Genomic DNA, 13,496 nt, shown 5'->3' with positions numbered 1-13,496 from the left:
ACTGTGAGGGTGTCCTTTTGCTTTTGAGTTGAGTGGCAGCTTACTGGGGCAGGGGGAAGGTCTCAGTTCCTAACAACTGAAGAGCTGACCACTTTTTTTTATGATTTTTACTATTTATTGTTTTACCAGCAATAAACAGGGGCTTTATTTCTGCTACATTCATCATTTTATTTTTAAAAGTAAACATATTTTCTGAATCAGTACCACAGTATTAACTTGGTACTCCCAATTTGTGACAAGGTAAATTTCTTAAAATATGTATTGAAATTGTACATGTTGTAGCCATGGAAATATGGGCACTTTTATTTAGTACGTGCTGTATAGAATTCATCAAATTTCCCAAGTGTCTCTGATCCAGCCACGATTGAAAACTGCCTCTCAGAAGGTAGAGGTAGTAAGAAAATAGCACTGATGGTGAAATGACAGAAAAACTCAGGTACTGTCAGTTAAATATAACAGCTACCATTTCCTGAGCAATTACATAGGGCAGACATTTTTATTATATTCTCTGATCTTCCAATTCACAAGTAATGGTGAACCTCTGCTGACTATGGAAATAGTATCTTAACTGTATATTTAAAGGTGTGCTGAAAACAGAAAAAAATCTGGATTAAGGCGTTCATACTACTTTAAGAGCTCATTGTAGTCCTACTTCTACCCTCACCCTTATGGATATCAGTCGTTATTCTTATGGAATAATGGCTTTTGAACATCTTATATTTCTTTATAATCTCTTGGTATAAATAACTGATACACATCAGAGAGTTGGTAGATTGGCCTACAGACCCAGAATTTTGCATAATTTTTGAGCCAATTATAGATGCTAGAACTATCCTATTCCTGAAATAATTCAGAAATGTAGATTTCATTAGTTTGATCTGATTAAAATGGAGTTTATTATAAAATGGAGTCATATATTATAAAATGGAGTCTTCTATACTTAGAAGAATTAAACAACTAATTCATTTTCCAATCCCATGTATGAACATATGGATAGATGTTGTAGAGTTGATGATTACATAGGTTAATTCCAGTAGCCACTTACTATTGCTTCTTTAAAAATGAATGAGTAAGGGCTGGAGCAATAATACAGTATGAAAGGCATTTGCCTTGCACACAATCAGATTCAATCCCTGGCATCCTATATGATCCCCTGAGTACCACTAGGAGGGTCCCTGAATGCAGAGCTAGGAGTAACCCCTGTGATGATAAGTTAGCGGTTTAGATACAGTTCCTCTTATTCATCCCTTTTGATATCTTCACTGATTAAAATGAAGGGTAGGGCTGAAGTGATTGCATGTGGCCAAGCCAGGACGAACCCGGCTTCGATTCCTGGCATCCTATATGGTCCCCTGAGTCTGCTAAGAGAGATTTCTGAGTATAGAGCCAGGAGTAACTCTTGAGCACTGCTGGCTGTGGACCCCAAGCCCCCCAAAAATGAAGGGCTTATTATCATTGAGAAAATCTCCTTAGTGTTTTGCTGCACACAATGGCATTTTTTCAAAGAGTTCAATGAAACATACACACAAATAGCTGCTTTAAAGGATAATAATAAAAATAAAAAATACAGTAAAATCACGCAGTTGATTGAGTTGTGCTAATGGTTTACAAACACTATTATTATTAGGATAATATTGTGATGGTGTATTTTCCTTGGATAAATGAAAAATGAATATTATGGTAGGAAATTAAGTCATTTGCTCAAAGCCAAGTTTTACATTGTAAAAGAGGAAAGTGAGGGATTCCAAAACCATATGATTTCAGACTCTGAAAAGCCCAAATCCTGTCCTTGGATGGCGAACTCTATCAAGCAAGTGGAGTGACAGTCTTCCACTATTTCTTCACTTTGAGCTGCTTCAAAAATGAATTAAAATGAAACAAATAAGTCATGTGGCACCTTCATTTCTAAGAGGCTCTTACTGAATTGATAGCTTTTCCACACTATCCTACAGTGCCCTCTTACCAAGGGCAATGTTACATAGGTCTCTGTTCACACCACATCCCTGTTTCTGTGTACTCCGGAGATCCTGGTGTGTGCTATTTGAAGATTGCATAAGGGAAAAGCCAAAATAAAGTATTCGATAATGCCACATTCTTCTTTCTGTTGCAAGCTGCTCAAGCCAGTGAAAAAAGCTTCAACAGTATGAATAGAGTCTTTCTCCTGTAAGTAAATGGGAGACAGCATTCACTAACTATAGAAATGTTTCCGGAGCAATTTATGTGAAGTGAGAAAGTCATTTTTTAAGCCTCAGAAATTTTCAAGGAGGATGAGAGAGGACACAGAAAAAGTTACCCCTTAGAGATGGACCCATTTTATGTGAGTCACATGACATATGAAAACAAGAATTATACAACTTTAATGAAAAATAATGAATATCATTCTGTTAGTTAAAACAACCTTTTGCAAAATATTGATTTTTTAGCAGTTATACACTACAAAAGATAGGTTCTCGGAGTGAACTCATATACCAGAAAATGACATATAAAGAGGCACTCAAGAGCTGAACTCTTAGCTTTAGATTCTAATAATAAATTCAGAAATTAAAGACTTTATGATTCCTTTCTGAGTTTCCTTTTATTAAGACCTTACCATCAGGAACAAATGATGAAACAAATGGCTAAATATAAACTAGCAATTGATGATTGGTTATAATCCAACTACTCTTAACATATTTAATCATTAAACTTACTGCTTATTGCCTTAAAAATTCCCCCTTTTAATTGTTCTGGCTTTTCAAGTCTAAATCTTAGGCATTAAAGCAATGGAAATATGAAGCATATATATTGAAAACAGTGGTTACAATTAGGGATACTGTTGTGGATGTGTTTTCTGTTTAATGTCCAGATTTAAAACATAATAGAATGACCAGATCAGGTCTTTTGCATGTCCTACTTTTTCCTATTTAAAGAATAGCTCACATGACACTATTTTTCATTACCAAAAACTTCCCACAGAGCCCCTTCTTCTCTGTTCCCCTTGGCAAAACCCCAGGTACCCTAGGTCCAGCTCAAAGCCACCTGTTTTCATGCTTGAATGTGTGATTGGATAATTTTCTGCATCATACTCTCTTACATGATCTCCTGATTCTGTACCCTAATTCTTTGTGCCATTTGTTGTCTGAACCTCTCTTAAGCTTCCTTGGGGGATTATCTTGCTTGTTTCTATTTCCTTATAAGAATTTTCCTGCTATTGAGGAGCTCAGTAAGCAGTTGTTCAATTGATAGGGGGAAATGTCTCCTCTTGAAAATGAAAGCTAATAAGCATTAAGTTGAAATAGACATAGTTATTCATCTGTTGAAATAACTCACTATAAAGTGGTTTATATAAAAGGTGACTGAATTTAAGATTGTCTCCAACTCTACTGAATTCTCTAATTTTTCTCTTTAAACCACTGGAGATTAAATGTCATGAATGCAGATGCATTCTGGTATAAATCTTCTTAATAATGGGATTTGTTATCCCAACATGAGGGCTGTGGTCAGAATGAGGAAGAGACAAAAGTCAGCTTCAGGGTGAAACTGGCAGTGTTCAGGCTGTAAACAAGTCAAAGAAACTGAGCTTGAAAAAAATTCCCTTAACATTTGCTTCTTTCTCATTCTCTGTACCAAGAAACCTTCTAATATGCAATTTAGTGTCTTCAATGGACTTCTTCATTAAGAGGGAGTGCCCTGTTCAAATGATTGATGTCCATTATCTTACCAAATTCACTTCCCATTTCATATAATGAATCCACATTCTGGTTTATAAATCAGTTTTTGGCAAGTTGGCTTGGCATCCATCACTTCCCCCCAGTTTGGTCATCCCTAAGTGAGCTTATTCATTTACATTTTCATTGCTATAAATCTGAGGCGTGGCCATGGGCCTATGGGGAAACTTATGAGAGCAGCCTCTACATGAGTTTGAACAAAAGCAGACAGTTGTGGTTTAAATATTTTAAGGGCTAAATCTTGTTTGAAGAATACTTCATAATTCTAATTATTGCTGTCCAAAATGCCCAGTAATTATGTGTATATATAATATATTAGATATAATATTTGGTGAATTACACAGAACCATTTGCTACCAAAAAGCTATAACCAAGAATAGACACTCATTTTTATTTTTCTCTACCAGGATGATGCAGGTTGGAGAGGCAAGGAAAAGGGGAGAGAATTCATAAGAAAATCAAACAGAATTGAAAACGACCTACAACCAGACTTAGTGGCCTTGGAGCTACTCTGCAGAGATAAGAATGATTTGGGAGGGGTAGAGATAACAGAATGCAAGAAATTTTAGTGATTGCCTTGAACATGAAACCTAAGAGGGATCAATACATAATATTAGAATGTTTTGTGGGGCTTTTTTGGCTTTTTAGTCAGTTCCTACAGGGACAAGGCTATTCTTAGCAAAAAAAAAAAAAAAAAACTTGAGCAACCTAGCTGTCGAGTGGTATTAAGGGGCTGTGTGGTGTTCAGGTGGAAGGTGATTTGGTATTAGGACTGGAACTTAGGGCCACATGCATGCTAGCTGTGTACTCCAGAATTTAAGACATCCCTAAATATTCTTTTTTGGGGGCCACACTGCTGGTGCTCAGGGATTACACCTGCTGGATCTGGGGTAATATTTAGGGTGCCAGTAATTGAACTCAGTCCTCCCTACTAATGAAAGATTCTTAAGATATTTTTGGTATGAAGTCCTAAATGAAACCTCCTCCTGTCATTTACTCTCTTTTTAGGAATCAACATTATATCAAAGGCATTCTGGCACTGAAGTTATGGAGCTTTGGTTTTGTGGCTACATTAATAGACATTTTTCTGCCACCTGACTATATCCTCAGTTGTATTTAGGATTGTATTTAGGTCAGGATTATATACTGAATGCACAAGCTACACCTATACCTAAGGTAATGAACATTTCAATCATGGATGACTTAACTTGGACTTACAAGACTAGAAGTTCTAAATTACTGAACAATAAATAGCTAAGTTTATGAACAACTATAGACTATATAGAATGTAAGCTTATGGTATATACTCAATGTTCTCAAAGTATCTCAAGAGTGAGAAAGTGAGTCTGTAGAGACCATATAACTTTTGTAGGAGTGATTCTGGCACTCTGCTGCTTGAAGCCAAGGTACACAAGCCAGTGTGAGTGATAATACTGAGTTTCTTCTGGAAGTAACTCTTCTTACCAACCATAGGGCACCTTACAGGCTCCAACAGAGAAGATGGTCCACATCACCCATCTGACATGAAAGTCTTGTGTCATGAGCTCTTTCACTCAGTAATCATATTTCCTTGCAAGAGGATTGGAGTAGTTCAGATTAAAACATAACGAGATTGGGCATAGATCATTTCTTCTGTTAGAAATGATGTGCTGAATTTTGAAAAGTTCCCATATATTGTGAAATATTATCAGAGGCTCTTGAGAAAACTGCAAAGGACAGCTATGAGGTGCTGATTCAGAGATATTTCCTCCTGGAAAAAATGTATTTCTAATGGATGTTAAAAAAAATAACAGTATGCAGAATGAAGAGGTCTTTCTTGATTTTTTGTTATTGTTGTCTTAGGGCCACATCTAGTGGTGCTGAGGGGATAAACTTGGCTGGTGCTTAAAGGTTGGTGATTCCTGGTTATGTTCAGGGAATTATACATGGTGCTAGGGACCAAACCAGAATAGGATGCATGCAAGTCAAACACTTTGATTTGTTAATTTTCTGCCCCTGGGTTTTTTTTCACCAGTATGAGGATACTTTTTTGTGAAAGGAAGGTATAAAAAAGAAACTACAGTCCTAGAATATTCTCAGTAAGTAGGGCAGAAGACAAGTGAAAAGAGGAAGACATTAAAGAAAAGATAATCTAACAGTTTTACATCTAGCAGGAAAGAGACAAAGAACGAGAGATTTATTTGGCTACTCAAGAGTGGAGAATTTGGGGAAAGAGAAAACAAATGTATAGATAATTTGGGACAGAAAAATTTTAGGTAATATTCTGAGTAAATATTCCTGCCCTGATTCTGTCATGCTGAGGAAATTTGTTTTTAACAATATGCATATTTTCTTGACACTGCCTTTGCACAGTAGAGAATTAAATTCAAATGCTTTGTCATGGATCATAAGGCTTTGTCTCAAGAGCCTTCTAGCTGAGTCTTCTACCTCATCTGATGTGTTTCCTTCTTTCTTCACTTCCGTCCAGCACAGTACTCCAAAATTCCTCCATTTTTGCTGAGCTCCTTCAGGTCTCAGGACCTATATATTCTTTTGCTCATTTTTGTATAGAATATTTGTTGTGGAAACCCCGAGATTTCAACTTGTTTATCTTATGTCACATCACCACCTCAGAAAATACTCAAAGTGGGCAATACCATCCTGCAGGGTTTGCTGGAATAATTCAGGTGGCTGGCAATCAGTAGCTTGAGGACAGTGAAGTTGTGGGTGTTTTCTGATTGCTTACTTAAAGAAGGCAGATTTTGGGGGTAGGAGGTGCTAAATAATTTTTTAAATGTGGGTAGTAGGTCAAATAAAATGGGAACTTCTGCTATATTTGAATGTTTTCCTTTCCTTCACTCATTCCATCCAATATCCAGCTGTCTTTTCTTCATAGTATTTATCAATAGTTGAGAAAATCTTCGTTTAATTTTGTAGACTTTACCTAGTCTTCTAGAACACTTGGAAGAACTTTGATTTCTCTTCCCATCAGGTATTATAATACCTATAAATTTCTGCTTTACATTGTGCCTGGTAAAATACAGATTATATTTGTAATATACCTCATAATTCTGGTATCAGAGACAAGTCTTAGTACAGGCTAGCAATATTCATTTACATTGCATAAACTTTATTATATTTCCAAATACTAGTGAGATTTCTATAAAACAGCAAAGGAAAAATAAACCAAACAAGAGCAAATTATGTTTCCCTTAAAATTTTTTGAAAAGATTAGATAGTAGAAGGAATAGGCTTTGCATGTGGCTGATTCCAGTTTGACCCCTGTCACTGCATGGGAATCCCTTGAGCACTGCCGGTAGTGACCCTGCACACTATTAGGTATGAACAAAATAACCCATGACACAACAAAAGATTTTCCAATAATTCACCTCACTATTTTTTAGCAAGTATCACTTACCCCATGTCAATGAGAGCAACTTTTACTCCTCCGATTTGAGAGACAGGGAAACTACAGGGCTATATCAGTCAGTAGTTGAGTGCATGACATCATAGCTACCCAGACATTGATCGATGATATTTCTCGTCCAGATTTCCTAATGCAGTCTTAAAGGGAGAATCCTTTCATGCCACTTTCCTAAATGCTGGTGGTGTAATCATGTATTCCTTGGCTTATAGATACATTATTCCCATCTCTGCCCATATCTTCACATAGTTTTCACCACTGTATTCTGTTCTCTTATACAGATATTCATCCTCAGATTTAAGTTCTATTTGACACTAGTATGGCTTCATCTCAATATGCTTAATTGCATATTAAAAGATTATAATTCCTTACATGGCTGGTTTTATAGACATGAGAGGATAGGACAAAAACATATCTTTTGTGGGACACTATTCAGTCCTTTATATTGAAAAGAGGTAATCATTGGCCATGCTTGAGGACCCAAGAACACATTATAGTATATATAACATCACAGTATCCCTGTTATTATTTAATTTTAATTTTAATATTATTTGTAGTATTTTATCATAGTACCAAATATTCAGAAAATAAAATATTAATCATCTGCCTTCTCTTATATCAATAAAATCAATGGCAGTAAGAACTTCCTTTGGTTAGTTATTGATCCTTAATACCTAAAACATAAAAAAATTTAAAAAAGACATTTGATATATATTGAGTGCCAAAAAGCTTATTGATTGCTCATCACCAGATTGAATATGGTATTTATGGTTACATAAAACAAGGTTATGGAGGTTGTTATTAACAAAATAATGCTTCTCAGAGGTCTAAATCCCAACTTCTGTAACATATGATTCTGCAAGGTTCCAGGGCAAAAGACACTTTGCAGAGTGATTAAATTAGGGGCCCTGAGATGGAGAAATTAATCCTGGATTATCCAGGTGGGCCTCATGTACTCCCAAGGATTTTTATAAGAATCAGAGTCAGAGGAGAGATGAGGATGAAAGCAAAGGCTAGAAAAAGTGATAGAGATTTAGAGTTACTATACTGTTGCCTTTGTAGGTAGAAGAAGGGGTCAAAAATGGAGGGATGCAGCTAGACTCTAGAAAAGGAGAAAGGCAAGAAAATTAATTCTGCCTTCAAGCCTCAAAAAGGAACAGAGCTCTGCTCACATCTTCAGTTTATCCCTGTAAGGCCACGTTGGAACTTCTGACCCCACAACTGTAAGATAATGTACTTGTGTTATTTTAAATATCTAAAGGTGTGACTTTTTTTCTGAGCCCTCATGTATCTCGTATATGGAAGATGGTAACAAATAATGTGGTTTGCTAGTGTTTCAACTTGAAAATTATATTCATTTATAATGTCATGAGAGTACTAATATTATCACAAATGAAAGATAAAAAATGTATAAACCAAAGCCTAAATGCCATTTCTATAGTATTGTTTAAGTTATATATAAGATATATATATATATATATATATATATATATATATATATATATATATATATATTTCTACAGCTCTATGGCTCAAGCAGGTTCTAGTGGGAGTAGAGCTGAGCAGCTAAATCTCTCAAATTGAGGCCTCATTCTTTTGAGTATATTGAACCAATAGCATTAATAAGGCTAACGCATTCCATCTTGTCTGTCAGTAAATGCAGGAAAATCATAAATCAATTCAAGTCATAATATTTATCAAAACAGAGGTTATTCTTATGCCCGCACAAGAGAATTATCAGTATTTCACAGCAACTGAATTCAACAGTGAGTGGCTAATGCACATCAATATGTAGTGAAATATTTATAAAATTTAACAGTTTTCATTTCCCTCCTGATGAAATAGAGGGATGGTTCTGCTTCAGATTATACAAACATAGGATCTGCGAGACAATAAAACATGTCTTAATCTGGCTGGTAAAAATAGCAGAATGCTATAGTTTGTAGCTTACATAGTAAGTACTAGTGATAAAAATGATTTATACATCAATCATTTTTATAAATATACTATGTCTGAAATGTCATCTTTGACAATATACACTCTCACCAGGATACTATGAAGCATTTCCTTGTATTGTGATAGAAATCCATGAACTGTATAATTTCTAATAAGTTATGGTCAGAATGATACGTATTGGGAAATTAAAAGGTGAAACAGAGATAAATATCCAGACATTATGAACCAGAAACACATCTTCATACAAGTGAAGTAGACAATTGAGGCAGAACCTTTTGAATTAGTACAATCATTGCTCTAATCCTCTTTTCAAGTTAAGGCCAGTCCATTAATGCTGGAAGAATCATCTCAGGACCTTAATAACATAGATTTGACATGCCACATAGTCATAGTTTACTTGGGCTTCAGAATCAGACTGAATGAAATCTTTCTGATAATATTTTCATGCCTCTGAGTCCTTTGTGTTTTCTCAACTTCAATTCCTTTTACCACCAAACTCTCTATAATCCGATTCACATGAGCAGAAGAGTGACCATATCGGGCTTTAGACTGCTGGCCTTAGAAGGGATTTAGCTCAAGGCTAGCCCTCAGCTGGCATTGAAGAACTCATATTTCAGGAGGTTTCAACTACCCCCGATAAGGATAACTCATTACCCCTAAATAGTTTGCATAAACAAAATAGCTTGTACCCAGCACCTGCTGGGAGTCTCAAACTCATAGAGCAGTGTCAAAGGAAATTCCTGATCTGGAGTTTTCTGGCAGACACTTCCCATGTTGACAGCCTTTTCTGGAAGAATTATGTTCATTCTGTGTAAGTCACTTGAAAAAGATCCTTTAGAACCTTGTTCTGGAATTCACCCCAAGTTTCTTTGATCTTTGGTTATTTGGAATAGGGCGTTGAGGCCACGCCCAGAAGTTCTCAAAAGCTACTTTTGGATCTGTGCCCGAGTCATCTCAATGGTACCTAGCAGGACCATACGTGATGCCAGGGTCTGAACAGGGTCTCAGTTGATGTGTCAATGTGTAAAATCAGGCCACTAGTCTCTAGTTCCTGGTAATTTTTTTTTTTTTTTTTGGTTTTTTTGGGCCACACCCGGTAACGCTCAGGGGTTACTCCTGGCTATGCGCTCAGAAGTCGCTCCTGGCTTGGGGGACCATATGGGACGCCGGGGGATCGAACCGCGGTCCGTCTCCTAGGCTAGCGCAGGTAAGGCAGGCACCTTACCTCCAGCGCCACCGCCCGGCCCCGGTAATTTTGTTTTTTATTTTATTTTATTTTATTTTAAAAGGCAAGAAGGTCGGACGCAGAATCCTTTGTCAGCCTGCCAGCAGCTCCAAAACTCCAGAGCCTGCCAGTTAGCTGCCCCCAAAGACCCTGAGCACCTTGCTCAAAACTATTTATTAGGCTCTCAACAGCGCCCCCACCTGGAAGGTTGGAGGTGGGACAACAGGCAGAGAAAAGGATATTATAGGGAAATATTATAAAAAACCTCCATATATAACACCCACCCAGGAGCGACTGTCAGCTCACCTTGTAGGCCCTAACGGAAACAGTCTTCCTGGGGAGGGAAATGTGCTTTTCCTGTACCCTCAGGCAATGCCAGAGCACTCAACAGGCAAAAGCCCCTGGAGTAAGGTTGAGGGAGCAGTAATTTTGTTTTTTAAATATTTTTGGTAAGAGTATATTAAATACTGTAAGTTAAATACTGTAAGTCTACTGTAAATTTGTCCTATGAATCATCAAAGCTGGGGTGGGTGATCTCAGAGAAGCACTGAGACAGCTTGCTGCATTTTAAGCCCCATCATCAATCACCATGTCAGAGAACCCTCTCACTCATTACTCGCTTTCCAAAAGTTATGGCACTGTTTGGAGTAATTCACTTCAGAACATTTATGGAAGTCTGACAATATAAGTTATATTTGGCTACATGGAAAATGGGACACTCATTTATTGATTCTATAAACTATGAAACAAACATAGTGGTTGTAAACTTCATAAATTCTCAAGAATATTAGATTGGTTGAACTTATCAGATATAATTTGTTACCAAAAAAGAAATAAAAAACTAATTCAGAGATCATCTATTTGAATACAACCAAAAGCATGAATTTTGGCACTCTTGTATTCTATTTTTTATCAACTACTAGACAGTCATTATAGTTACAAAATTGACAATTACTTTACAATATTTCAGTTCAGTAAATTATTTAGCATAGATACCTTATAAAGTAACTGTAGCAGTAAGCTAATGGTAATGTATTCACAAAAGTAAATTTTGATTTAAATTTTACTTGTAGCCCCCAATGGTCTTTATCATAATTTGTTCTTAACATTAGTTTTTAATAACTGAGTACTTGTAGAAAGAATTGAAGTTATCAAAAACTAAAATTAATATATGACACACTTGAGTAAGTCGTGTGGTGTTCATTATAGTACAGTATTTTAAGATATTATCTCAGTGAATGCATGGGTAACTTGGTTTCAGTATTCTGCTTCTTATGAGTTATGAAAAATCAGTATTTGATGTCTCAGTATTTTTGTTCCTTGAAAAGATTTCACAATTGGTGTTCATTTATCATAGTAGACTTCTTGTCCATTTGAATTAATCAGGTGCGAGAAAGGAATATAGATATGACAACAATATAGATATGATTCCATGTGATAACATATGGTTATCCTGGATGTACTTAGAAATGATTACTTCAATTACAAAGGTAAGTTAATCTTTTATTCATCTCAGGCATACCTAAGATGAGAAATCTAATCACTTTGGTTGACAGCAGCTTTACTTCCCAAGAGAAAACTTATGACAAATGAAAAGAATTTGAAAAAACAGAAAAGAATATTTTGGCATAGGAAATATTAATTTTTTACATAGTTTTAAAGTTGTCTCCTATTAATATTTAATTCAAATAAAGCTTTCAAATTCTTTCCTTTTCCCATATTCAATGCAGTATCAAAGTACTGAACATAATCATAGTTCTTGGTCTCAATATATGCTGACTAAAATGTTCTTTTTCTTATTTGACTAGTATTGCAATAAATAGCAAAGAAGTTTTATTAGTCATGAAAGACATTGTAGATTCAATATCTATTTTCACACTAAAATACACATGATATTCTATGCACTATTTTTTGCTTATTTTGTGGCCCCACCATGCTTTGATCAGAGTACTATTTACTCAGCTCGGAGGAATTCCTTCTGGCAGGAAATGAGGGACCATAAAATATGCTGGGAACCAATCAAGGGTCCATTGGAGGCCAGGCAAGTTTCTTACCTTCTGTGATATCTCTCTATCCAACCCTTATGCATTATTCTAAATACCTATAAGAAGTGTATTTTAGTGATAAGATTGTTTAAAATGTAATTAAATCATTTAAAAATAAGTTTATATTTAGCATGGTAAATATGCTACATAAAGGGTAATACTGCACTTTAAAGTGAATTTTCATTAATATGCTCTTCAGATCAAGGCACTTTAAAGTGTTATATTTATTGATCAGTTTTTGAATTATGCAGATTGTATTGGAACACTACAGGGAAGTCAATAGAATGATTTATTACTCACAGATCAATGGGGCAAAAGCATGGGTACACTTAAAAATTACGAAAGCTCATCTACTCTATTGTGTCAGTGGCTTACTTCCAAATTAAAAATTTGAACATTCATACATTAATACTAAATCCAGATTTTAAAGACAATCAGCCAGACTTAAATTCAGTGTAAGGGGTCTTTTGATTATTTGCTTATCACTACATGCTGACTTTTAAAATGTCTTAGCTGTTACAGAGGCATGATGTATACTTCAAAAACTACGAATCCTATGACCTTTTCTAGACTATGATCATAATGTACTGCATAGAAAAATCTTGCCTCAAATTGACAGATTGTAAGGAAATAAAAGAGGATCCTAACAAATTGAAATAAATTATGCATTCATACACAAAAAGCGAAGTCTATTATCCAAATTAGTTTCAGAAAAGATTTTTGGAAGAAGATACTATTTCCCCCTAATAAAATACTGAACAGTTCTAGGGGTCAGTGGGATGAAATGTCATTAACAGTTTGCTATCGTATTTATTTATTTTTATGTTTTTTTTTGGTTTTGGGTCACACCCAGCTGTATTTAGGGGTTACCCCTGGCTCTACGCTCAGAAATCACTCCTGGCAGTCTCAGGGGACCATATGGGATGCTGAAATTCGAACCACTTCTTGCCTTCTGCATGCAAGGCAAATGCCCTACCTCCATGCTATCTCTCTGGCCCCTTGCTATCGTATTTAGAAGCCCACTTTTTATGAGTAATAAACTAAGCAATAAAAAATATCAAATAAAAGGAGCCAATATTAAATATTTTCTACAAGTAGGGAATTTATCCATTTAACGACATATTTTTTTATCCCCAAACATTTCAATGCTGAAATGGAAA

General features: G+C 35.7%; 1 non-coding gene across 1 annotated transcript; it reads right to left on the bottom strand.

Moving 5' to 3' along the window:
- Positions 1 to 10,584: 10,584 nt before the first annotated feature.
- LOC125999904 (small nucleolar RNA SNORA49) lies at positions 10,585 to 10,712 on the bottom strand. The gene has a single exon (XR_007492340.1). It is a non-coding gene; the product is annotated as a small nucleolar RNA SNORA49 (small nucleolar RNA).
- Between the last annotated feature and the right edge of the window lie 2,784 nt (positions 10,713 to 13,496).

Source organism: Suncus etruscus, chromosome X, assembly GCF_024139225.1.
Source record: "Suncus etruscus isolate mSunEtr1 chromosome X, mSunEtr1.pri.cur, whole genome shotgun sequence".
In the NCBI taxonomy this organism is placed as follows: Eukaryota; Metazoa; Chordata; class Mammalia; order Eulipotyphla; family Soricidae; genus Suncus; species Suncus etruscus.
The sequence above is the reverse complement of the archived record's forward strand: the minus strand, read 5'-3'. Positions and strand labels throughout refer to the sequence as shown.